General features: G+C 43.2%; 1 long non-coding RNA gene across 2 annotated transcripts in view; it reads right to left on the bottom strand.

Annotated features, from left to right (window-relative positions):
* Positions 1–560: 560 nt before the first annotated feature.
* LOC144890915 (uncharacterized) overlaps positions 561–24068 on the bottom strand; it is a 127282-nt gene continuing 103774 nt past the window's right edge. Inside the window, exons 1-4 of one of the 2 annotated variants that reach the window (XR_013622579.1) lie at positions 8919–9051; positions 2492–2628; positions 2233–2364; positions 2097–2130 (exon numbers count right to left, since the gene is read on the bottom strand). This is a non-coding gene — a long non-coding RNA (uncharacterized LOC144890915). Of the gene's footprint in view, positions 2365–2491; positions 2629–8918; positions 9093–24068 lie in introns of those variants that run through there. The other variant, XR_013622580.1, reaches the window with a different exon arrangement.

The raw sequence follows: 24068 nt of genomic DNA, 5'->3' as shown, positions 1-24068 counted from the left end.
CATTGCTTTAATATGGCGTTGAGGCACCGCCATTGCTTTAAGATAGCGTCGAGCCGCCGCCATTGCTTTAAGATGGCGTCGAGTCGCCGCCATTGCTTTAAGATGGCGTAGAGCCGCCGCCATTGCCTTAAGATGGCGTCGAGCCACCGCCATTGCTTTAAGATGGCGTCGAGCCGCCGCCATTGCTTTAAGATGGCGTCGAGGCGCCGCCATTGCTTTAAGATGGCGTCGAGCCGCCGCCATTGCTTTAAGATGGCGTCGATCCGCTACCATTGCTTTAAGATGGCGTCGAAGATAGCAAATGGAAGAGGATGACTCGTTTGTTTTCATCATGGTTGTTCACCAAATAAACGAAATTCCCATCGCTCATTTGTTTTGATGATGTAGAACAAAAGTCGCTATTAAATATGTACGTTCTTAGTGACTCGTGAATGAGAAAAAGCTTGGAAAGAAAGTGCGTGCTCCCAACATGTCGTGATGACGAGTTCGCATCCAGTGAACCTCGCAGTGTCAGCCATGCTGATTGGCTCTCTGGAAAGACGCCACCGATTGGCTTAATAGTGTTCACACATTTGGTTTAATACAAATATTCGCCAAGTGTAAAGAAAAATTATAAACGGTCACTACACGTCTATCGCCGCAGAGGTGATGTGACGTCATTATAGCAGCTGTGGTCCTGCATAACATCGGAGACGTGGCCAACCAGACTTCCCGGAAGAAGGTGAGCTCCAAGTACCAGAGGAGGATAATCGAGAGGTGATGGGCCAAAATGGCGCTGGGCACACCAGAGGCTGATAGAACAATACTTCCACAAATGAAAAACTATTGTACATTGTGAAACACGCTCTGAGTCGTGATTTGGATAACATTGTCAATCCTCCATAACATCTGGAATATTCTGCTTGTTTCGCACTCGTATGTCACTTTTATAATTTCACACTTTATCATTCTCGGATAGTTTCCAAACATTTACTGCACATATTCCACATTCTAAATAAATTGGTGAATGAGAATGGAATGAATTTTCCGAAGAATATTTTTTTTCCCTCCTTCATCTGGAAGCACGTGTTCCCCATGCAGCGATTAACAAGCGAATTTGTAGCAATATAACTGCGTCATTTATTATAATGACGCGTTCCTTTTAACAATAATACAATTAGCCTCTGCAAGCAATTTCTGAACATATTGCGGAACTCATTCCTGAACAAAGAACCATTTGCTTTCTAATCGTCGCTTCTTTAGCGTTGGAATTTATTTCTTAAGGTCCAGAGTTTCCATCTCCAGTTAATACGGTTTTTTCATCTAATCTTCCCAATTTTTTTTTTTGAATACAAAGACCTCTTTCTGCAAGAGCAATTGCTCTTTCTGTATCAGAAGAACCTCCCTTTGAAGATCTTGGATCGGTATCTTTTATACATTTGGAGTCTAATCGCAGGATGCTTCGGAGGAATAGAGGTTCACCTCCAACGTCTCGCTATCAGCTGGGTGAACGTCATGGAGATGTAGTAATAGAGGTTCACCTCCAATGTCTCGCTATCACCTGGGTGGAATTCATGGAGATGTAGTAATAGAGGTTCACCTCCAACGTCTCGCTATCACCTGGTTGGAGGTCATGGAGATGTAGTAATAGAGGTTCACCTCCAACGTCTCGCTATCAGCTGGGTGGAGGTCATGGAGATGGAGGCATAGAGGTTCACCTCCAATGTCTCGCTATCAGCTTGGTGGAGGTCATGGAGATGGAGGCATAGAGGTTCACCTCCAACGTCTCGCTATCAGCTGGGTGGAGGTCATGGAGATGTAGGAATAGAGGTTCACCTCCAACGTCTCACTATCAGCTGGGTGGAGGTCATGGAGATGGAGGCATAGAGGTTCACCTCCAACGTCTCGCTATCAGCTGGGTGGTTGGTCCTGGAGATGTGGTAATAGCGGTTCACCTCCAACATCAGGCAATCAGCTGGTTGGAGGTCATGGAGATGTAGTAATAGAGGTAACCTCCAACACCTTACTATCACCTGGGTGAAGGTCACAGAGATGTAGGAATATAGGTTCACCTCCAACTTCTGGCTATCAGCTGGGTTGAGGTCATGGAGATGCAGGAATAGAGGTTCACCTCCAACATCTGGTGATCAGCTGGGTGGAGGTCATGGAGATGCAGGAATAGAGGGTCACCTACAAGGTCTGGCGATCAGCTGGGTGGAGGTCATAGAGATGCAGGAATAGAGGGTCACCTACAAGGTCTGGCGATCAGCTGGGTGGTTGGTCACCAAGATGTCCAGCAATAACTTTGTGGTTGTTGTTGGCCAGTCCACTGGCTCTTTTGAATGACTGCATTCCTGTTTGTCTGAAATCCCACTTTTCACAGGCCTGCAAATGAAAAATGGATACAAAGCTGAGGAAAGTTGGGATAATAGTTGAATTTTGGTGTAAAACACTGACATGTAGAGTACAATCCATACAAACAGAATGCATATATACAAATGATGAAACTCACAATGATTCATCTGTATGATCATCATCATCTGCAGTGTCGCAGTCTCCAAGGATCCCAAAAATTGTTGGTGAGTCGTGTCCAAAAATGTCCCACATCTTTAGAGTGGTGGGACAAAGGAGGCGGAGGAGGTCTGCCACCTTAAATGCAAAAAAGGACAATAAAATAATCTCATAGTGAATCATGAGCATTACACAATCAAAGGCCACGTCATCACCCTCCAAGATTACGCACACGGTGCAGCACTTCGCTTCCTCATGTCTGATATTTGTCAGTACCTTTGAATGGTATTTTGCATTTTGATGTTTTTTTTTCCGAGTATTTTGAATGTTTTTTTCGAGTATTTTGAATGGTATTTTTTCGAGTATTTTGAATGGTATTTTTTCGAGTATTTTGACTGGTATTTTTTCGAGTATTTTGAATGGTATTTTTTCGAGTATTTTGAGTGTTATTTTTTCGAGTATTTTGAATGGTATTTTTTCGAGTATTTTGAATGGTATTTTTTCGAGTATTTTGAATGGTATTTTTTCGAGAATTTTGAATGGTATTTTGTATTTTGAATGGTATTTTTTCGAGTATTTTGAATGGTATTTTTTCGAGTATTTTGAATGGTATTTTTTTGAGTATTTTGAATGGTATTTTGTATTTTGAATGGTATTTTTTCGAGTATTTTGAATGGTATTTTTTCGAGTATTTTGAATGGTATTTTTTCGAGTATTTTGAATGGTATTTTTTCGAGTATTTTGAATGGTATTTTTTCGAGTATTTTGAATGGTATTTTTTCGAGCAATTTGAATGGTATTTTTTCGAGTATTTTGAATGGTATTTTTTCGAGTAATTTGAATGGTATTTTTTCGAGTATTTTGAATGGTATTTTTTCGAGAATTTTGAATGGTATTTTGTATTTTGAATGGTATTTTTTCGAGTATTTTGAATGGTATTTTTTCGAGTATTTTGAATGGTATTTTTTCGAGTATTTTGAATGGTATTTTTTCGAGTATTTTGAATGGTATTTTTTCGAGTATTTTGAATGGTATTTTTTCGAGTATTTTGAATGGTATTTTTTCGAGTAATTTGAATGGTATTTTTTCGAGTATTTTGAATGGTATTTTTTTGAGTATTTTGAATGGTATTTTTTCGAGTATTTTGAATGGTATTTTTTCGAGTATTTTGAATGGTATTTTTTCGAGAATTTTGAATGGTATTTTGTATTTTGAATGGTATTTTTTCGAGTATTTTGAATGGTATTTTTTCGAGTATTTTGAATGGTATTTTTTCGAGTATTTTGAATGGTATTTTTTCGAGTATTTTGAGTGTTATTTTTTCGAGTATTTTGAATGGTATTTTTTCGAGTATTTTGAATGGTATTTTTTCGAATATTTTGAATGGTATTTTTTCGAGAATTTTGAATGGTATTTTGTATTTTGAATGGTATTTTTTCGAGTATTTTGAATGGTATTTTTTCGAGTATTTTGAATGGTATTTTTTCGAGTATTTTGAATGGTATTTTTTTGAGTATTTTGAATGGTATTTTGTATTTTGAATGGTATTTTTTCGAGTATTTTGAATGGTATTTTTTCGAGTATTTTGAATGGTATTTTTTCGAGTATTTTGAATGGTATTTTTTCGAGTATTTTGAATGGTATTTTTTCGAGTATTTTGAATGGTATTTTTTCGAGCAATTTGAATGGTATTTTTTCGAGTATTTTGAATGGTATTTTTTCGAGTATTTTGAATGGTATTTTTTCGAGTATTTTGAATGGTATTTTTTCGAGAATTTTGAATGGTATTTTGTATTTTGAATGGTATTTTTTCGAGTATTTTGAATGGTATTTTTTCGAGTATTTTGAATGGTATTTTTTCGAGTATTTTGAATGGTATTTTTTTGAGTATTTTGAATGGTATTTTTTCGAGTATTTTGAATGGTATTTTTTCGAGTATTTTGAATGGTATTTTTTCGAGTATTTTGAATGGTATTTTTTCGAGTATTTTGAATCGTATTTTTTCGAGTATTTTGAATGGTATTTTTTCGAGTATTTTCAATGGTATTTTTTTGAGTAATTTGAGTGGTATTTTTTCGAGTATTTTGAATGGTATTTTTTCGAGTATTTTGAATGGTATTTTTTTGAGTATTTTGAATGGTATTTTTTCTAGTATTTTGAATGGTATTTTTTCGAGTAATTTGAATGGTATTTTTTCGAGTATTTTGAATGGTAGAATTCCATTTAGATTGTTTTCATTCACATACGGAGTGTACAAAAATTACCGTTCCAAATTCAAACTGTAACTAGAAAGCATCTGAAAATGCAAAGCCCGTCCGCGTCCGTCTGTATTCGGACGTCGTCTTCTTCTTGCGTATGCCCAAAATAACGAAGAGTTAAAAAAAAAACGAAATGAAAATTGATGATTTTATGCAGCCTTGACCTTTGAGTTTTAGATCAAAAAAAAAATCAGCTTCGAGCTTTTGATTGGTGAACCAATGATGTGACCAATTATGCAAATTCTTAAAATTTCAGGTCAATTGGATGAAAATGCACCTACCTGCATTTTTCTTTCCTGTCTCACACCCCTTAGCTCCTACCTGCATTTTCTTTCCTGTCTCACACCGTTAGCTCCTACCTGCATTTTTCTTTCCTGTCTCACACCCCTTAGCTCCTACCTGCATTTTTCTTTCCTGTCTCACACCCCTTAGCTCCTACCTGCATTTTTCTTTCTTGTCTCACACCCCTTAGCTCCTACCTGCATTTTTCTTTCTTGTCTCACACCCCTTAGCTCCTACCTGCATTTTTCTTTCCTGTCTCACACCCCTTAGCTCCTACCTGCATTTTTCTTTCCTGTCTCACACCCCTTAGCTCCTACCTGCATTTTTCTTTCTTGTCTCACACCCCTTAGCTCCTACCTGCATTTTTCTTTCCTGTCTCACACCCCTTAGCTCCTACCTGCATTTTTCTTTCCTGTCTCACACCCTTAGCTCCTACCTGCATTTTTCTTTCCTGTCTCACATCCCTTAGCTCCTACCTGCATTTTTCTTTCTTGTCTCACACCCCTTAGCTCCTACCTGCATTTTCTTTCCTGTCTCACATCCCTTAGCTCATACCTGCATTTTTCTTTCTTGTCTCACACCCCTTAGCTCCTACCTGCATTTTCTTTCCTGTCACATCCCTTAGCTCCTACCTGCATTTTTCTTTCCTGTCTTACACCCCTTAGCTCCTACCTGCATTTTTCTTTCCTGTCTCACACCCCTTAGCTCCTACCTGCATTTTTCTTTCCTGTCTCACATCCCTTAGCTCCTACCTGCATTTTCTTTCCTGTCTCACACCCTTAGCTCCTACCTGCATTTTTCTTTCCTGTCTCATACCCGTAGCTCCTACCTGCATTTTCTTTCCTGTCTCACATCCCTTAGCTCCTACCTGCATTTTTCTTTCCTGTCTCACACCCTTAGCTCTTACCTGCATTTTCTTTCCTGTCTTACATCCCTTAGCTTCTACCTGCATTTTTCTTTCCTGTCTCACACCCCTTAGCTCCTACCTGCATTTTTCTTTCCTGTCTCACACCCCTTAGCTCCTACCTGCATTTTTCTTTCCTGTCTCACACCCTTTAGCTCCTACCTGCATTTTCTTTCCTGTCTCACACCCTTAGCTCCTACCTGCATTTTTCTTTCCTGTCTCACACCCCTTAGCTCCTACCTGCATTTTCTTTCCTGTCTCACACCCTTAGCTCCTACCTGCATTTTCTTTCCTGTCTCACATCCCTTAGCTCCTACCTGCATTTTCTTTCCTGTCTCACATCCCTTAGCTCCTACCTGCATTTTCTTTCCTGTCTCACATCCCTTAGCTCCTACCTGCATTTTCTTTCCTGTCTCACACCCCTTAGCTCCTACCTGCATTTTCTTTCCTGTCTCACACTCCTTAGCTCCTACCTGCATTTTTCCTTCTTGTCTCACACCCCTTAGCTCCTACCTGCATTTTCTTTCCTGTCTCACACCCTAAGGTCCTACCTACATTTTTCTTTCTTGTCTCACACCCCTTAGCTCCTACCTGCATTTTTCTTTCTTGTCTCACACCCCTTAGCTCCTACCTGCATTTTCTTTCCTGTCACATCCCTTAGCTCCTACCTGCATTTTCTTTCCTGTCACATCCCTTAGCTCCTACCTGCATTTTCTTTCCTGTCTCACACCCTTAGCTCCTACCTGCATTTTTCTTTCCTGTCTCACATCCCCTAGCTCCTACCTGCATTTTTCTTTCCCGTCTCACACCCTTAGCTCCTACCTGCATTTTCTTTCCTGTCTCACATCCCTTAGCTCCTACCTGCATTTTTTTTCCTGTCTCACACCCTTAGCTCCTACCTGCATTTTCTTTCCTGTCTCACATCCCTTAGCTCCTACCTGCATTTTTCTTTCTTGTCTCACACCCCTTAGCTCCTACCTGCATTTTCTTTCCTGTCTCACACCCTTAGCTCCTACCTGCATTTTTCTTTCCTGTCTCACACCCTTAGCTCCTACCTGCATTTTCTTTCCTGTCTCACATCCCTTAGCTCCTACCTGCATTTTTCTTTCCTGTCTCACACCCCTTAGCTCCTACCTGCATTTTCTTTCCTGTCTCACATCCCTTAGCTCCTACCTGCATTTTTCTTTCCTGTCTCACACCCTTAGCTCTTACCTGCATTTTCTTTCCTGTATCACATCCCTTAGCTCCTACCTGCATTTTTCTTTCCTGTCTCACACCCCTGAGCTCCTACCTGCATTTTTCTTTCCTGTCTCACACCCCTGAGCTCCTACCTGCATTTTCTTTCCTGTCTCACACCCCTTAGCTCCTACCTGCATTTTTCTTTCCTGTCTCACACCCCTTAGCTCCTACCTGCATTTTTCTTTCCTGTCTCACACCCCTTAGCTCCTACCTGCATTTTCTTTCTTGTCTCACACCCCTTCGCTCCTACCTGCATTTTTCTTTCCTGTCTCACACCCCTTAGCTCCTACCTGCATTTTTCTTTCCTGTCTCACACCCCTTAGCTCCTACCTGCATTTTTCTTTCCTGTGTCACACCCCTTAGCTCCTACCTGCATTTTCTTTCCTGTCTCACACCCTTAGCTCCTACCTGCATTTTTCTTTCCTGTCTCACACCCCTTAGCTCCGACCTGCATTTTCTTTCCTGTCTCACACCCTTAGCTCCTACCTGCATTTTCTTTCCTGTCTCACATCCCTTAGCTCCTACCTGCATTTTCTTTCCTGTCTCACATCCCTTAGCTCCTACCTGCATTTTCTTTCCTGTCTCACATCCCTTAGCTCCTACCTGCATTTTCTTTCCTGTCTCACACCCCTTAGCCCCTACCTCCATTTTTCTTTCTTGTCTCACACCCCTTAGCTCCTACCTGCATTTTCTTTCCTGTCTCACATCCCTTAGCTCCTACCTGCATTTTCTTTCCTGTCTCACACCCCTTAGCTCCTACCAGCATTTTCTTTCCTGTCTCACACCCTTAGCTCCTACCTGCATTTTTCTTTCCTGTCTCACATCCCTTAGCTCCTACCTGCATTTTTCTTTCCTGTCTCACATCCCTTAGCTCCTACCTGCATTTTTCTTTCCTGTCTCACACCCTTAGCTCCTACCTGCATTTTTCTTTCCTGTCTCACACCCTTAGCTCCTACCTGCATTTTTCTTTCTTGTCTCACATCCTTAGCTCCTACCTGCATTTTTCTTTCCTGTCTCACACCCCTTAGCTCCTACCTGCATTTTTCTTTCCTGTATCACACCCTTAGCTCCTACCTGCATTTTTCTTTCCTGTCTCACATCCCTTAGCTCCTACCTGCATTTTTCTTTCCTGTCTCACACCCCTTAGATCCTACCTGCATTTTCTTGCTTGTCTCACACCCTTAGCTCCTACCTGCATTTTTCTTTGCTGTCTCACACCCCTTAGCTCCTACCTGCATTTTTCTTTCCTGTCTCACACGACTTCGCTCCTACCTGCATTTTTCTTTCTTGTCTCACACCCTTAGCTCCTACCTGCATTTTCTTGCTTGTCTCACACCCCTTAGCTCCTACCTGCATTTTTTTTCTTTCCTGTCTCACACCCTTAGCTCCTACCTGCATTTTTCTTTTCTGTCTCACACCCCTTAGCTCCCACCTGCATTTTTTTTCTTTCCTGTCTCACACACCTTAGCTCTTACTGATATATTCCATCAATTCCATCTACAAAACAAGTACTAATAACACAAGTCAATTTACAGAATATCTTGATTTCCTTTTTTCTTTCCTTTTTTCTAAAGTTCTTGACAAGAAGTCACTTGAACCTCAAAAATTCCCTTTCCCCTAAGGTTTTCTCAAATTCTCCTTATTTCCTTTGAACCAAATATACCTTTGCCTGCACTGTTCCCCGCGAAAACGTTTACGCGGCATGTGTGAAGAATATACAGCAACAGGAAATGCTCGTCACTTACCTGTGCAAATCAGTTTTATTGGAAGGTAGTTTTCACTCCTGACACCAAGACTGTGGTGTTCGCTCGGCTTTGTTCTCACCGGGGTGTTCACCTTGGGACCAGCTACTCCACGTCCCTCGAGGCCCGCAGCCAGATCCCAACCTGACTACTGCCCGCATATAAAAGTTTGCACAGCTGCAAAGTTCGAACAGGATCTGTTAATCTTCCTGCAATCGCATAAAATCGAAACCCAAAATTCCGTTTACATACCAGAGTCCACGCAAGTCAGGCACATGGAATGGATCAACAAAAACAAAGTGAAAACTTTCCAGAACTCATAATTGCAATGATGAGACTTTTAAGATGGAATCGCTTCTGTCACCAAACAGTTACAAAGACGAGCTCGAGTTTTCTAGTTTTCTTTATTTCTTTAACAATTTGTTATTTTCTATAACAATACCCTGGTGTTGGGTTAGCGGTTAGGGTGCCGGCTTAGGATCCTAGGATCCTGGGTTCGAATCCCGTTCGATCGCTGAATTAACGCCAGGGGGGTTGACTCAGCCTGTCATCCTTCCGAGGTCGGCTATTTGAGTACCAGTTCACTGGTAATTCCCTGCTTGTCGTTAAAGGCGGCAAAAAGGGTTGGCGTCAGGAAGGGCATCCGGCCATAAAACATTGCTTCAAAAAGGGGACCAAAAAACAACAACAACCACGGTCCCCGAAAAAGGCCAACCCCTGCTTTGCGGGGAAAAATGGCCTCTAAACGGTGGTTTTTATAACAATAGAAACTTTTTTCAAAAGACCGTTTCTATAACAGAAACGAAACAACAGAAACTATAAACTTTATTTCCATAACAATTTGTCTCTGCAATTGTTATAGCCTTCATTGTTGAATGTGAATGTGTCGCGTAACCACAATCAAGTTCTATAACAATTGCAGAGATGTTCTACAAGATGTGCTCTGTCCCCCAAATATTCCTGCAGGTCGCACAAGATCTGCCAGCAACCCTATTCTGGTTAAATTGCCAAAATCAAGACTCTCTATTCACCTTCACTCCTTCATTCCTCTTTCCTCTCGCCTCTGGAACAAACTCCCTCACTCTCTTCAATCCCACTCCTCCCTCCAGGTCTTTAAAACAGCTGTTCACCACCATCTCTTATCTTCCCCCATCCAAAACCTTGATCTTTTCTACCCCCGCTAATTCACCCCAGATCCACTTTTTTGAAATTCCAACTTCTTTCCTGGAGGTCCTTGCAGTGTCCATATGTTTTATACCTCTCCCACCCCCCACCCCCTTCCCATGCCTCCTCCCCCCAAGCCCTCTCCCTCCCACACATCTCCCGATGTCCCTGCTCTCAAATGTTGTACTTGTGTGCTTCCCTCTCTCTCCCCATCTTGTCTCCCGCTCCCTTTATTATATGTTTTGTGTGTTTGTTTATTTTTTCTGTGATTGATGTTAGCTCTTACATGAGCCTCGATCTTGTATCCACCCCCCCCCCCCCCCCCAAAAAAAGGCACCACAAAAACTAGTATATCTGCCCAGCAACAAGGTTCCTGTATGATATTTCTACCACAGAGTGGCCTTCATCTGGGACTGTGTAGGCATGACCTCGTGATGGTTCATTGGTGTCTCACGTGACTGCAACAGTGCAACAAGGTGATGGTGAGACTTAAAATTCATTTACATTATTGCCTTGCACGTGACACCGGGCACGCAGTGTTTGCAATCCCAGGTTGAGACCACTCGGAAGTGGTAACATCTGACCCGAGCCTCGTCTGTTTGGCTGCCATACTACATGGTGGTGGCCTTGCGTTTAGAATCTCCATCTTCCCAACAATAATCAGTTTTTTGCAAACACACCAGGATGTCTCATGGCTACTTCCCAAAATGGTCAAGATTAAATAAATGAGGAGAAACCAATGACTTCCAAAGGTCAAATGTTCCAAAGTGTATACATCTGACAACCTGTCCAAGGTATGTTTGTACTCTGCAATCTGCAGGTGTATAAATCCGAGGAATTAATATCAAATAGGTACACACACGTTATTTTATCGGAAGCATTTTCCTCAATGCAAGCTCAAAAGGAAACAACGGGAAATAAGATCTAAACTTGTGTCTGCAACTATGGTACACTTGAGAGTTGTTGTAATAAGGAGTAAGTCGCTTCCTCCAGATGTTGCAGCACACAAGCTCATCCCAGGGCAGAGCAAACTTTGAACTTGGGCCTAATCCTCATGCCTGAATAAGACATTAGCAGGTATCCAATTCCTTTATGGCAAAGGGAAAGAAGGGTTCTCCCAGATGATTGGCCATGAGACTACTGTACAGAAAGTTTTCCAGAAAGGATGTTTTTTCAATCGCTAACAACCTTTCAAGCTAGTAGCTAGCGGTGATGCCAACAAGTCATTGTGGTCCCATTTTTGAAGCAATGTTTTTTTATGGCCGGATGCCCTTCCTGCCACCAACCCTGTTCATCGTCTCTTGCGACACACCGGGAATTACCAGTGAACTGGTACTCAATTTTCCGACCTCGGAGGGATGACAGGCTGAGTCAACCCACCTAGTGTTAATTCAGTGATTGACCGGGATTTGAACCCAGGATCCTAGGATCCCAAGCCGGCACCCTAACCGCTAAGCCAACACCAGGCTTTTCATATTAAGATAGTTATTTATGTCCTAAGAACTTTTCATTATTTTTGTGTGCAAATGCAAATACTGCATGGAATAATTGTACCTCTGCTACCGAAGGTGGACGGACGTTAGGTATTCAGGCCTATCTGTTTGTCTGTCTGTCTGTGAGCAGGATTTATCAAAAAGTTACAAACAAAAGAACAAAAGTTCATTACAAATAATGTAATGCTTGGGTCTTGCCGGCGAGGTTTTCGTTTATTCGCAGCTGTCCATACTCTCCATCGAAATCGAAGTTAAGTAATTGTTCCCATTTGTATTTTCGTTATAACTGTATTTATTTTATGGTGTTGTACGTATCGTGTGTCCCGAGGAAGATTTTCGGTGTAAATCTTTCATAACTGTATAGAAAATCGTGTTAAATCGTGCCGTGTCTTTTGAGGCCTTGAACAGTGTCCAACCTTGAGGCTTCGTTTTCCTCTCAGCGGTCCATCTTTTGTGCTCCAATAACTTTCGTTCTCTGCTTTTCCCAGTCTTTTCACCCCATAGTGAAAACTTCCTTGTTTAAAATCAACTAAAAACAAACAAACAAACAAAAAAACATTTCCTTCTCTGTTCTTATTCCTTGTTCTCATTAGTTTATTCGTTCGTTCGTTCTTCGAACGACGTTCACTGTTATTACTGTTACTGTAATAACAGTTATTACTGTTCACTGTTAACGTTCACTGTTATTAACCTTCAAATGTTTACACTTTCCCCTCAAGTTCTGTATTCCGTCATATATTATAACACCTTTTTCTTCTTCTTCTTTAAAAAGCTGCTTTCGACTTGGTCACCAAATCTATCCATCCCCAAAAAAAATTCCATCTCTTTCAGTGCCTCTTCTCTACATTTCCTAAACTCTCCTGCACTCCATCCTCCCTCCAGCGTCCTCAAACGTATTTTTGACTCGAAGGTCACAAGAAACTCATTTTGCAATAAATGTTCGTTTCCCATTAATCGTACACTTTCTAAAATCCAATCTCACCCCTCCCCTCCAAATCTTCCCCATAACCCCTCCCATCCAAATCTTCCCCATCACCCCTCCCCTCCAAATCTGCCCCCTTGCCACTCCCCTCCTAATCCTCCCCATCACCCATCCCTTTCAAATCTCCCCCCTTGCCCCTTCTCTCCGAAACTCCCCCCACACCCCTCCCCTCCAAGACTCCCCCTCGCCCCTCCCCTCCAAATCTCCCCCATATCCCATCCCTTTCAAATCCCTCCCCTTGTCCCTTCCCTCCTAAACTCCCCCCTCGCCCCTCCCCTTCAAATCTCCCCACCCTCATTTCTTCTCAATTTCCCCCCTCTCACTCCCCCTCCTCAAAGCGTCCTCCCCACTTCTTCCCTCTTCCAACTCTCACCTCCATCTCCCCCAACCCTCTGCCTCGCTCTTCCCCCTCCTCAAATAACACCTCACTGTGCCTCACCCAATCACCATCAAACCTTTTGTCCACCCCATCCTTCCCTTTCTCCGAGCTATTCTGAAATCTCTGACACACCTTCAACAGCTCTCCCTACCTCTTCCACCTCTTCCACATCTTACCCTACCCATCCTCCCCCCTGTTCTGTATCCCATGCTCCCCCTTCCTCTTCATTAACGGTATGGACCTCAAACATCCGGGGCCTTCGTTCAAACTCAACTGATCTCTCCATACAGGTTGCTTCTGTCAAACCAGACGTGATCTGCTTAACAGAAACTTTCCTCCTTCATGATGTCTCTGATTCCTTAGTATCTCTCCTGGGTTACTCCCTCCTCCGGTATGATAGACCTAAGCCTCGTCCTGGAGGTGGGGTTGCTATCTTTATCAAAAACTCTCTTCCTCACTCACCCTGCACTGCACTCTCTCCACCTCACCCCCAGGAATACCTCTGGCTACAGCTTCCCCTTCGCTCCCACCTCTTGTTCATATGCGTGTTGTACCGTCCACCAAACAGTGATGACTCCATCTACATCTCGCTGTCTGATAATATGGACCAACTTCTGTCTACTCATCCCAATTCTCTCTTCCTCATATGTGGTGATTTCAATTGTCACCATGCAAGTTGGCTGGGTGTGGGTACCTCTCTCACCAGCCATGGCTCCTCAGCAAAGGACTTCTGCGACTCACTGGGACTGACACAATCTGTCAATTTCCCGACCCGGATCTCAGTCAACGGAGCATCTTCTCTTCTGGACTTGGTTATGACTAACTTCCCTGAAAATGTCTGCTGCTCTTCTTCTGCTCCAATCGGCTCATCTGATCATGTGCTTGTTAAAGTGGACATCTCTCTGACCATTCTCAGGGAGCCTCCTCAGCGTCGACGAGTCTGGCATTTCACTCAGGCTAACTGGCACGGTCTTCAAGCAGCCATCAATCATCTGGACTGGTCTCCCATCTCTACCACCTCTGACATCAACTCATCCTGGGAATTCTTCTAAAGTAAATTGCTCTCTCTCATGCACAGATTTATCCCATCTCGTCTTCAGTTGTCATACCCCTCCTCCCGTCCATGGTACACGGAATCTTGTGGTGAGGCTGTTGCCCAGAAACAACTTGCCTTCGTCTCCTGGAAAGCAAATCCAACGGAAGGAAATCTCATTTCCTTTCACAAAGCCCGAAACAAGTGTGTGTCCACCCTCAGGAGAGCCAGGAAACAATATCTCTCCGTTCTCAAGACCGAACTCTCTTATCTGTCTCCCTCTTCCAAATCCTGGTGGCGTCTGGTCAAATCTGTTTCTGGTGTTTGTTCCCCCTCCATCCCCTCCCTTATCTCAAACGGCTACACAGCTGACTCCGCACGTGAAAAAGCTGAATGCCTCAACTCTGTGTTTGCCTCTAAATCTTGTGTCCCAAACCCATCCCTCTCTGTACCCACCGTACCCAGTCGTACCCAGCTGCTCCTGGACTCCGTGTCCTTTCCTCCTGACAAGGTGGAAAAGTTTCTGTCAACCCTCGACTCTGATTCTGCAACTGGACCTGACGGCATCAGCCCACGGGTCCTAAAATCCTGTTCTTCCGCTCTTTCACTCCCTCTCTGTTCTCTTCACCCTCTCTTTTGCTCAAGGTCAACTGCCATCTGCTTGGAAATCAGCCAACATCACCACTTTGCACAAAAAAGGTGCAAAAACAGATCCTAGCAACTACAGACCAATCAGCCTTCTCCCAATTATCAGCAAAGTCATGGAATCCATCATTGCTTCGGATATGAAATCTTTCCTCTTCTCCAATGGCTTGATCTCTGATCATCAATTTGGTTTCAGACCAGGTCACTCTACTCTGGACATGCTGCTTCTGCTGTCTCTACAATGGATGGAGGTCCTCAATGCCAAACAGGAAATTAGAGCTGTCTCCCTCGACATATCACGTGCCTTCGATACGGTCTGGCACCCCGCTCTGCTCACCAAACTCTCCTCCTTTGGTATCCATGGAAATCTCCACGCATGGCTGGCGGACTTCCTCTCTCGTCGTAGTCAACGTGTGGCCCTGAATGGGTTTCTCTCATCTCCTCTTCCTGTTCAGGCTGGAGTTCCCCAAGGCAGTGTTCTGGGCCCTGTGCTTTTTCTGGTCTTCATCAATGATCTCTCTGACTCTCTTGAAAATCCTCTCTATCTCTTTGCTGATGACTCCACTCTCTGCCGCTCCATTCCTCATCCCTCAGATCGGCAGTCTGCAGCCTCCTCACTCTCTGCAGACCTGGACAAAATCACAGACTGGGCAAACAAGTGGAACATGTCTTTCAATCCTGACAAATCTCACACTCTTACGATGTCTCTCCGAAAAGACCGACTGGACAACCCTCCCATTTACTTTCTGAATAATCCTCTCCAAGAAGTTCTGTCACTCAAGCTTTTGGGTCTCACTATCTGCCATGATCTTTCCTGGGAAAACCACATTTCCAAGCTGGCCTCCAAAGCCAGTCGCTGACTGGGCATCCTCCGTCGTGCGAAGTCCTTCCTTGGCACACCTTAGCTCCTCACCACATACAAGGCTTTCATCCGCAGCTCAATGGAATACTACTCTCCCCTCTGGGCTGGTGCTCCTGCCTCACACCTAGCTCGTCTTCACGCTGTTGAAACCAAAGCGTTCAGAATCATTGGAATCTCCCGCGATGACGCTATCTCCGAGGGCCTTTCACTTACTCACCGCAGGCAGGTTGGTGGTCTTTCCGTCTTCTACCGACTCCTCTCTGGCCTTGCTCCCCCAGCTCTCTCTGGGCTCTGTCCCCCAAATATTCCTGCAGGTCGCACAAGATCTGCCTGCAACCCTCTTATGGTTAAACTGCCAAAATCAAGACTCTCTGCTCACCTTCACTCCTTCATTCCTCTTTTCTCCCGCCTCTGGAACAAACTCCCTCACTCTCTTCAATCCCATTCCTCCCTCCAGGTCTTTAAAACGGCTGTTCACCACCATCTCTTATCTTCCCCAATCCAAAACCTTGATCTTTTCTACCCCCGCTAATTTCACCCCAAATCCACTTTTTTGAGGTGACTTTTGTCTTCTTTCCTGGAAGTCCTTGGTGTCCTTCCGTTTTATACCTATCCTGCCTCCCCCCTGGCCCTCTGCCTCCCACACATCTCCCGATGTCCCTGCCCTCAAATGTTGTGTTTGTGTGCTTCCTCCCCTTCTCTCCCCATCTTGTCGACCGCTCCCCTTTTTATATACTTTGTTTGCTTGTTTGTTTGATTTGTTTGTTTGATAAATGTTAGCTCTTTCACGAGCCTCGAGTCTGTATACAAAAAGAAAAAAGAAAAAAAAAAGTTATTGCCAGATTCAGACAAAATTTGGTGAACAGGTTGGGTGTGTGACAAGGACGAAATGATTCGATTTGGTGTAGATCCGGATCTGGATACAACAATGTTTTTTAAAATTATTGCAGTGATTGTTCAGCATCGAAAGATTGGGCCAAAGATGATGTATAGCATGATATTTGAAAAGGTTGTGAACGACTTATGACAAAACTTGGTGGATGAGTTGATTGGGTGACAAGAAAAAGCTGATCAGATTTTGGTTCAGATACAGATCCGGCCTATCAGGCCTGCTCTATTGAATGCCGTTCTTGTTTCACCGCTGTTTGTCTGTCCGTCTGTTTGTCTGTGAGCAGGATATCTCAAAAAGTTATCGACATATCCAGACAAAACTTGGTGGACAGGTTGGGTGTGTGACAAGGACGGAATGATTCGATTTTGGTGAAGATGTGGATCCTGATGTGAGAATTTAAAAAAAAAAGTTTTTCCGTGATTCTTCACCATTAAAAAACGGGACCAAAACGATATTCGGTATATCACGATATTCCAAAAAAAGTTGTTCACGGATTATGACAAAACTTGGTGGATGAGTTGGTTTGGTGGCAAGAACAAGCCGATTCCATTTTAGTTCAGGTCCGAATCCCGATCCGGCCTATCAGTGGGATACAAAACGTAAACTGTTCAACCTGGCGGAGGTATGCTCTCTTCCGAGTGCCGTCCTAGTGTTAAATATGTTGTTTTAAGTGTTTTCATTAATTAATTGATGACCAATCGAGCCACAAATCAGATCAAATCATTTACTGCATGGCTGAAAACACATGTTAATATACAAGGGAAGGCATTATCAGCTACCCCAGTGCTGTGAAGGATTTACTGTTGGAATGGGTAAGAGATGTTGTCCAGTGTTGTCCCAGTTTATCCGATCAAATACTGTCTTTGTATACATTTCCATAACAATATGCGACTGAGTAATTTGGATGGTTCATACAAAAATTGGCTTCATCCAAAGAACCAAAATGGACATCTACAAATGTCAATGCATATTCAGTAGTTTGCAGCGACGAAGTTCCAAAATGGCGTCCGAACAAAGATTTCAAACCTTTTCGCCAAATTTGGAGTTCGAATTGATTTCCAGAGAAGCGAATGAAGGAATCTTTGGTGACATTGTTTTTGTTATTTACAAGGTAAGTGCTTATGGCTTAGCACAGCCTGGGCCTGTATGCTATTTGATAGTCGTGAATAGCTTTGCCGATTCAGGACCTTCACAATTCAGCGGCTAGTTCTTTTGAGTGTAGGGACATTGTCTGACATGCCAAGTTACTTTTGTTTGATGGTCTCATATATTTGTCGAGAAAGTTTTTAAAACGTTACCCAAGTACTAAATTGTGGGAGACGCATTACCCAGAAGGCGACACTTAATGGTCATAGCAGACATCACAGATCCACTTGACATAGAGAGTGCTTGATGCCACTTTGGCTTTTCTGCTTCTCTCGGCTCACAATACAGTTTGTCTTCTCTTCTTTAACAACCTCAATTATTCCCACCTTGTAATTATTCCCAATTATTCCCACCTTGGCTAAGGGGAACGATTCTGGCGCAAGTTTTTTGGAACTGGCTGGCTCGGCCTAATGTTCCACTATGCCAAGAATTAGTAATTGGTTCAGGGTGCCAGCGATAACTTCTCCATTCTTATAGTGAAAGACACTGGTGGGATATTTAACGTCTGTCAGCGGCACAGCATTGCCAGACAAGGTTGTTGTACACACACTGATGGATCGCATTGCGCGTGAAACACCAGGGTGAGAGTATATAGCTGTGTAGGGATTCAAACCCAGGCAAGACAGCTCAGAGGCGAATACGCGTACCTCTAAGATATCCTCGCAACCCACCAATCAGACAAAAATCCGTGTACAAAAATCGATTCGATTGGGATCATGCTCAAAATAGTTTTCTGCATACACCTTAAATGTTTTTCTGCATACACCATCGATAGTCTCATTGCACAATAGCAAAATATTGGCTTTGAGACACAACATAAGGAATAGGAAAGGAATGTGATTGCTCTCTTATGTCAGTTATAGTTGTTAAGCATAGGAGAGAAGACTGCTGAACATTGTCTCTCAAAAGGTCATTACCTGCAAATTTACCTAAAGGTCTCCAGTTGACCATCTCATATTTTGATGAATACGTTTATAAACTATGTATTCTATGAATACTAGATGGTATTCATAGAATACTTACCCTGTGCAGTCAACTTGGTGCGAGCCAACTCTTCTGTTTTTAAACGTTCTTTTCTCCTTGATCCAATATGGCTACCAGACCACGTGAGCGATGACATCATAAATTTATTTTCTCTAATATAATCGTTGCGTAGATCACGCTTAATAGATTTCAATAACTGATCAGACCTAGGGTTGTCCCTGTCGAATTATGACGTCATAATTACGACACCAATGACGTCATCATTAACATATCTTATTCCCCATGTGGAGTACTTGAAAATGAGCCATATTTCTTTCTTTTTTTCCATGGAGCGGTTTCGGAGATATAGAGGTGCAAAGTTTTTCAATTTTTCCAAGATGGCGCCTGTACCACATGACTTATGACATCATAATAATCATTTTTAAAAATTCTACATGAGGAACCTTATCTCCTATGGTGAAAATCTCACGTCCATCGGACTAACAGTTGCAGAGGAAAATAGTTTTTTTCATACTGATCAGATCAAGCGTTGTACTTGTCGAATTATGACTCATAATGAAGGCACCGATGACATCATCATCAATATATCCTATTCCCCATGGGGATTACCTTACAATGAGCCTTGTTTCAACTTTTTCCATTAAGCGGTTTGGGAGATATAGAGGTGGAACGTTTTTCCAACGTGGCGTCTAACGTCATAATTATGAATAAAAAAATTCTACAGGTGGAGTCGCTTCTATGGTAAAATTTCGTGTAAATCGGATAAACAGTGGAGAAAATGATTTTTTAAAAATGCACACACGCCACTCGTACGTACGCAACTGAATGCCTAACCCTGTTTTCGCTTCGCGAGCGCAGGGTAATAACTAAAGAGTTCATAGAACACAATATAGTCTAGTAGGAAGACTAGGTCCCCCTGCACCCCCCGGAGATATACTTCTAATCAGTGTTTCTAGATTGGAAAAAATGTGTAGAAAATGACTAGCTATGGCCCCAAGCTGAAAAAATGTCCCACATACCATTTTTATGCAAATTACTGCTGCCATTATCAAAAAAACGATTTTTGACATATCTCAGCCAATATTGCAGATAATTGAAAAATGAAGGTGTCTAGACCCATGTTTTGAAGGGCATAGATCATGATAGAACTATTCATAACATGATTACATGTGTCTATGGTATACTAGTATGCATATTAATGCTGTAATTACAAAATAATCAGTTTTACAAATGATAAGGATACGTTAATACTGCAGATAACTTAACATGGTACATAAGGGGTCTAAACCCAGGTATTTTCAAGGTTAAATGTCAACAAGATGCTCCTGAGTCTTGCATAGGGGCGGGACATTGGCAGTAACATTGGTACCACTCAACTTTTCTTCCCACCATTGACTTTGTATTGCGAGAGATTTTCACTTGCTTATTTAAAGGTTTCTCACCCAGCCCACGTAAAATCTACCAACTCCTGCTGTTAACTCCCAAACATATTTTTTTATGTTATCCAATCACAGTGCAGAAATGACAGACTAGAGATCCAAATTAGTGCTGCTATAGCTGCCATTTTACATTTCCATCCATGTAACATGCGCGCTCGCGCGCTCGTATCAATTGGTAATGTCGCGCGCTCGTATCAATTGGTAACGTTGATGTTATTGAATACCTCAGTTGAAAGTTCAGTCTTCCATTCCATCTGTGTGTTGTTCTTGGTATTCATCCTCCAATCTAGCCAGGTAAGATGCTAACTATAATGTTACTCACACTCTTGACTTCAGTTTCTGCATGAAATCGTAAACCAGGAGGTTCTGCTGAACCCATCTTCCCGCCAGAGTGTATATTTTGTGAGAAAGTTGAGACCAAAGATGCTCATCGCAATACTGAGAGGCCTACAACCTTCCCATCCTTTAAAAACAAAGAAAATGCATGGGAGCAAATCGAAACACGGGCTGAGAAAATGGGTCTCTATCGACTCCATCGAAAGGTGAAAAACAAAGACCTCTTTGCATGTGAGGCCAAACACCATCCGTCATGTTTTAAAGCTTTCCGCACAGCATTCTACAACTATGAGCGTGCGATTCACAGAGCCGAAGCACCAAAGGAGCAGGCTTGCATGTCAGCCGCCCATGAAAAGGCATTCAACTCAGTACTGGAACACATTCAAACCCAGGTCATCCAGCAGAATAAAGTTCTACAGCTTTCTTCCTTGCGCTTGCTCTATGTCGAGGAACTGAAACTGAATGGATATGAGAACTCAAATTATCGGTCAGAGAAACTACTGAAACGCCTACAGAATGACCCAATCAAGGAGCATATCCACTTCACGAAGGTTGATCATGACAAATGTGATGTCATTTCTTTCTGGCTTGTGCACAGCTCAAACATAACAGTTTCCAATGCTCTCGCACGAGCATTCACACTCGGAAGCACAAACAAGAACCAAAATGTTGCCCTCCAACTTCGCCAGGGTATTCTACAGGCTTTCAGAGAGTGTAAAGACCAACCATGGCCACCAACAGCTGAAGACATGGAGCTCAATCCTGAAGACATCCTACCTCCAGACCTTGTCCGCTTTCTCAGCGTGCTAATGACTGGCAAGGAGGGCATCGAGACAGAAAAGGTGAAGCGTCTGGTCTTCTCCATTGGACAAGATCTGTGCCGTGCAGTGTCAGATGGAAAATGGAAGTTACCAAAGCACATTCTCCTCTGTGTGACTGTAAGGCACCTGTTCCGAAGCAAACAGCTCACCACAATACTACACAGGCTTGGACACTCTGAGAGCTACGATTTCGCCTTGGAGTTGGAAACTGCTCTCGCCAAGGTCCTGGATGAAGTCTCAACTTATCGTACACCACAAATTGTGACAGGAGAGGGCAACCTTGTATTCCACTGTGAGTGGGACAACTTGAATAAAACCACTACCAGTGTGCACGGCAGCAACATTGTAAACAGTGCTGGAGGAATCATGGTGCAGGAGGTCAAGCCCGGGTTCGAGAGCAGCAAGGACCGAATGCTACCTACCATCAATAGGTCACAACAGCGTAGCCTGAAGGTCGACACACCAAAAACTCTCCCACCCTTGCACTTTACTCGCGTTGGCCCGAAGTTCCCTGAAGGCTCATCATTCACACCGCCAGCAGAGAATGACACAGTCTATGCCACTACGATGCAAGAGTACTACATCTGGCTCTTCATCAGATACATCGGAAGCTGTGGCCTGCAGCCTGTGCCTGGGCTAGGGGGTTTCACCTCTGCAACTGGTTCTCCCCCACCCAGCAAATCAACAGTCGACTACTGCACGCCTATCCACCAACCGATCACAGACAACGCAGTTGTTCGTGAGCTACTGAAGCGTTCCGAGGCAGCAACTGCTGAGGTGGGTCAGAGCCCTTCGCCCTTCGTGAATGGCGATTCAATTTGTAATTTTTCCTGAAAAAAAGGTGATTACCTGTGATGTTTGTCTAGATCTGAAACTGGCAGTGACTGGTGATTGAAATGCGGTGCCTTTTTGTGTTTCAGGTCGAGGTACGTGAACTCCCCACGATCTACAGCAACCAGGAAGAGACTGATACCAGGGTGGTTCTGTACCTCCATCATGCTGCTACCATCGGATACAAGAACGCTGTAGTCAGAACACCGGACACAGACATCCTCCTGATCCTGCTCCACCATGCCCACAACATCAAGCTGACAGTGTACCTGGATACAGGGTCAGGGAAGCATCGCCAACTTGTCAACGTCTCTGAGCTGGCAGAATCCCTGGGAGAGGACTACTGTGCCACTCTCCTGGGGTACTATGTGTTCAGCGGAGAAGACTGCACCAGTGCCTTCAAAGGGAAGGGAAAAGTCGGGCCCTTGAAAAAGCTGGAGAAGAATCCCAGGTTTCACAGGGCATTCGGTGAACTGGGTGACAACTGGGATGCCAACCCTGAGGTGGAGAGGCAGTTAGAAAAATTCACCTGTGTGATGTACGGCCAGAGTCGCGAGTCATCAGTGGACATTGTCCGTGCCAAGCTGCTACGAAAAATGGTGGGAGAGGACAAGACCCTCACATCCAAGTCCAAGGTTGATCTGGCTCGCCTTCCTCCATGCCAGTCTGCCCTGAAGCCGCACATCCAGCGTGTGAACCACCGCGTAGCATTGTACAAAAGAGCCGATCAACCTATCATCGAAAAGCCAAAACCTTATGAGGAGCAAGGATGGATAAGGACTGATGAAGGACTGTTGAAACCAATGTGGTCCAGTGGTCCCATCCTACCAACCTCATTCTGGTGGATCTTCTGAACACAGGAGAGCACGAAGAGGAGGAGGAAGAGGAAGGAGAAGAAGAGTTTGACTCTGACGATTTCGATGAAAATGATGATGACTGACTCAGTGTAGAATCACTAATGCTAATGATGTTTATCTAAAACAAGCAAGAGAAGAGTGGTCACATTGAGTGCTAGGACTATTTTGACAGTTGTAATATTTAGAAAAATAAAACTTTGTGTTAACGTCTGTGTAGACGGACCTTAATATGAGTCTATTATTTCGTAAAACTGTGATTATTTTGTAAATAAAGCACTAATTAGCATACTAGTATACCATAGACACATGTAATCATGTTATGAATAGTTCTATCATGATCTATGCCCTTCAAAACATGGGTCTAGACACCTTCATTTTTCAATTATCTGCAATATTGGCTGAGATATGTCAAAAATCATTTTTTTGATAATGGCAGCAGTAATTTGCATAAAAATGGTATGTGGGACATTTTTTCAGCTTGGGGCCATAGCTAGTCATTTTCTACACATTTTTTCCAATCTAGAAACACTGATTAGAAGTATATCTCCGGGGGGTGCAGGGGGACCTAGTCTTCCTACTAGACTAATACCCCGAGCAGTGTTTAAGAAAACATATACTTCAATTTTAATAAAATAATGATTTTTAAATGTTGACTACCGAGTACGAGTATGCTCGTAGTGCTGGGTGTACCAGATTCTGCCACTACGATCGTACGAGTATTCTCGTAGAACAGATTATGCTATTTTATAGTAAAACGGAATATGCTGCCGTGCCAGATAACGGGACAAACGGTCTGCTGGAAGTTCGGTGAACACGAATCTATGTAATAATCGCGATCGGCATTATCAGTCTCCATGAGAAGTTTTACCACCTCCCCTGCATTCATAGATGCCATTTTGAAGGGTAATGACAAGTAGCAAAAATGGAAAACACCTGGTACTCAGCAAGCAATGATGTCATACCAATGTCGATTCAGTGCTAAAAATAGTCCGACGAGATAAATTCGTACCTGGCATACGGAATTGAAAATCTTGTCCCACCACCTGCTGCGAGTTTTCTCATAACGTGGGGTTTCCCCAGCAATGGATAAGAAATTAATTTAGATTTGCTCGTTGAATGGTAAAATTTGAAAATAAAGTACAGTATATGAACATGCATTAAAGCCTGCTGTTGACTTAGCGGTTAGGGTGCGGCTTGGGATCCTAGGATCCTGGGTTCGAATCCCGGTCGATCGCTGAATTAACACCAGGGGGGTTGACTCAGCCTGTCATCCTTCTGAGGTCCGCAAA

Source organism: Myxine glutinosa, chromosome 2 (assembly GCF_964187855.1).
Source record: "Myxine glutinosa chromosome 2, kmMyxGlut1.1, whole genome shotgun sequence".
Lineage (NCBI taxonomy): Eukaryota > Metazoa > Chordata > Myxini > Myxiniformes > Myxinidae > Myxine > Myxine glutinosa.
This window is presented reverse-complemented; position numbering and strand designations above follow the sequence as displayed.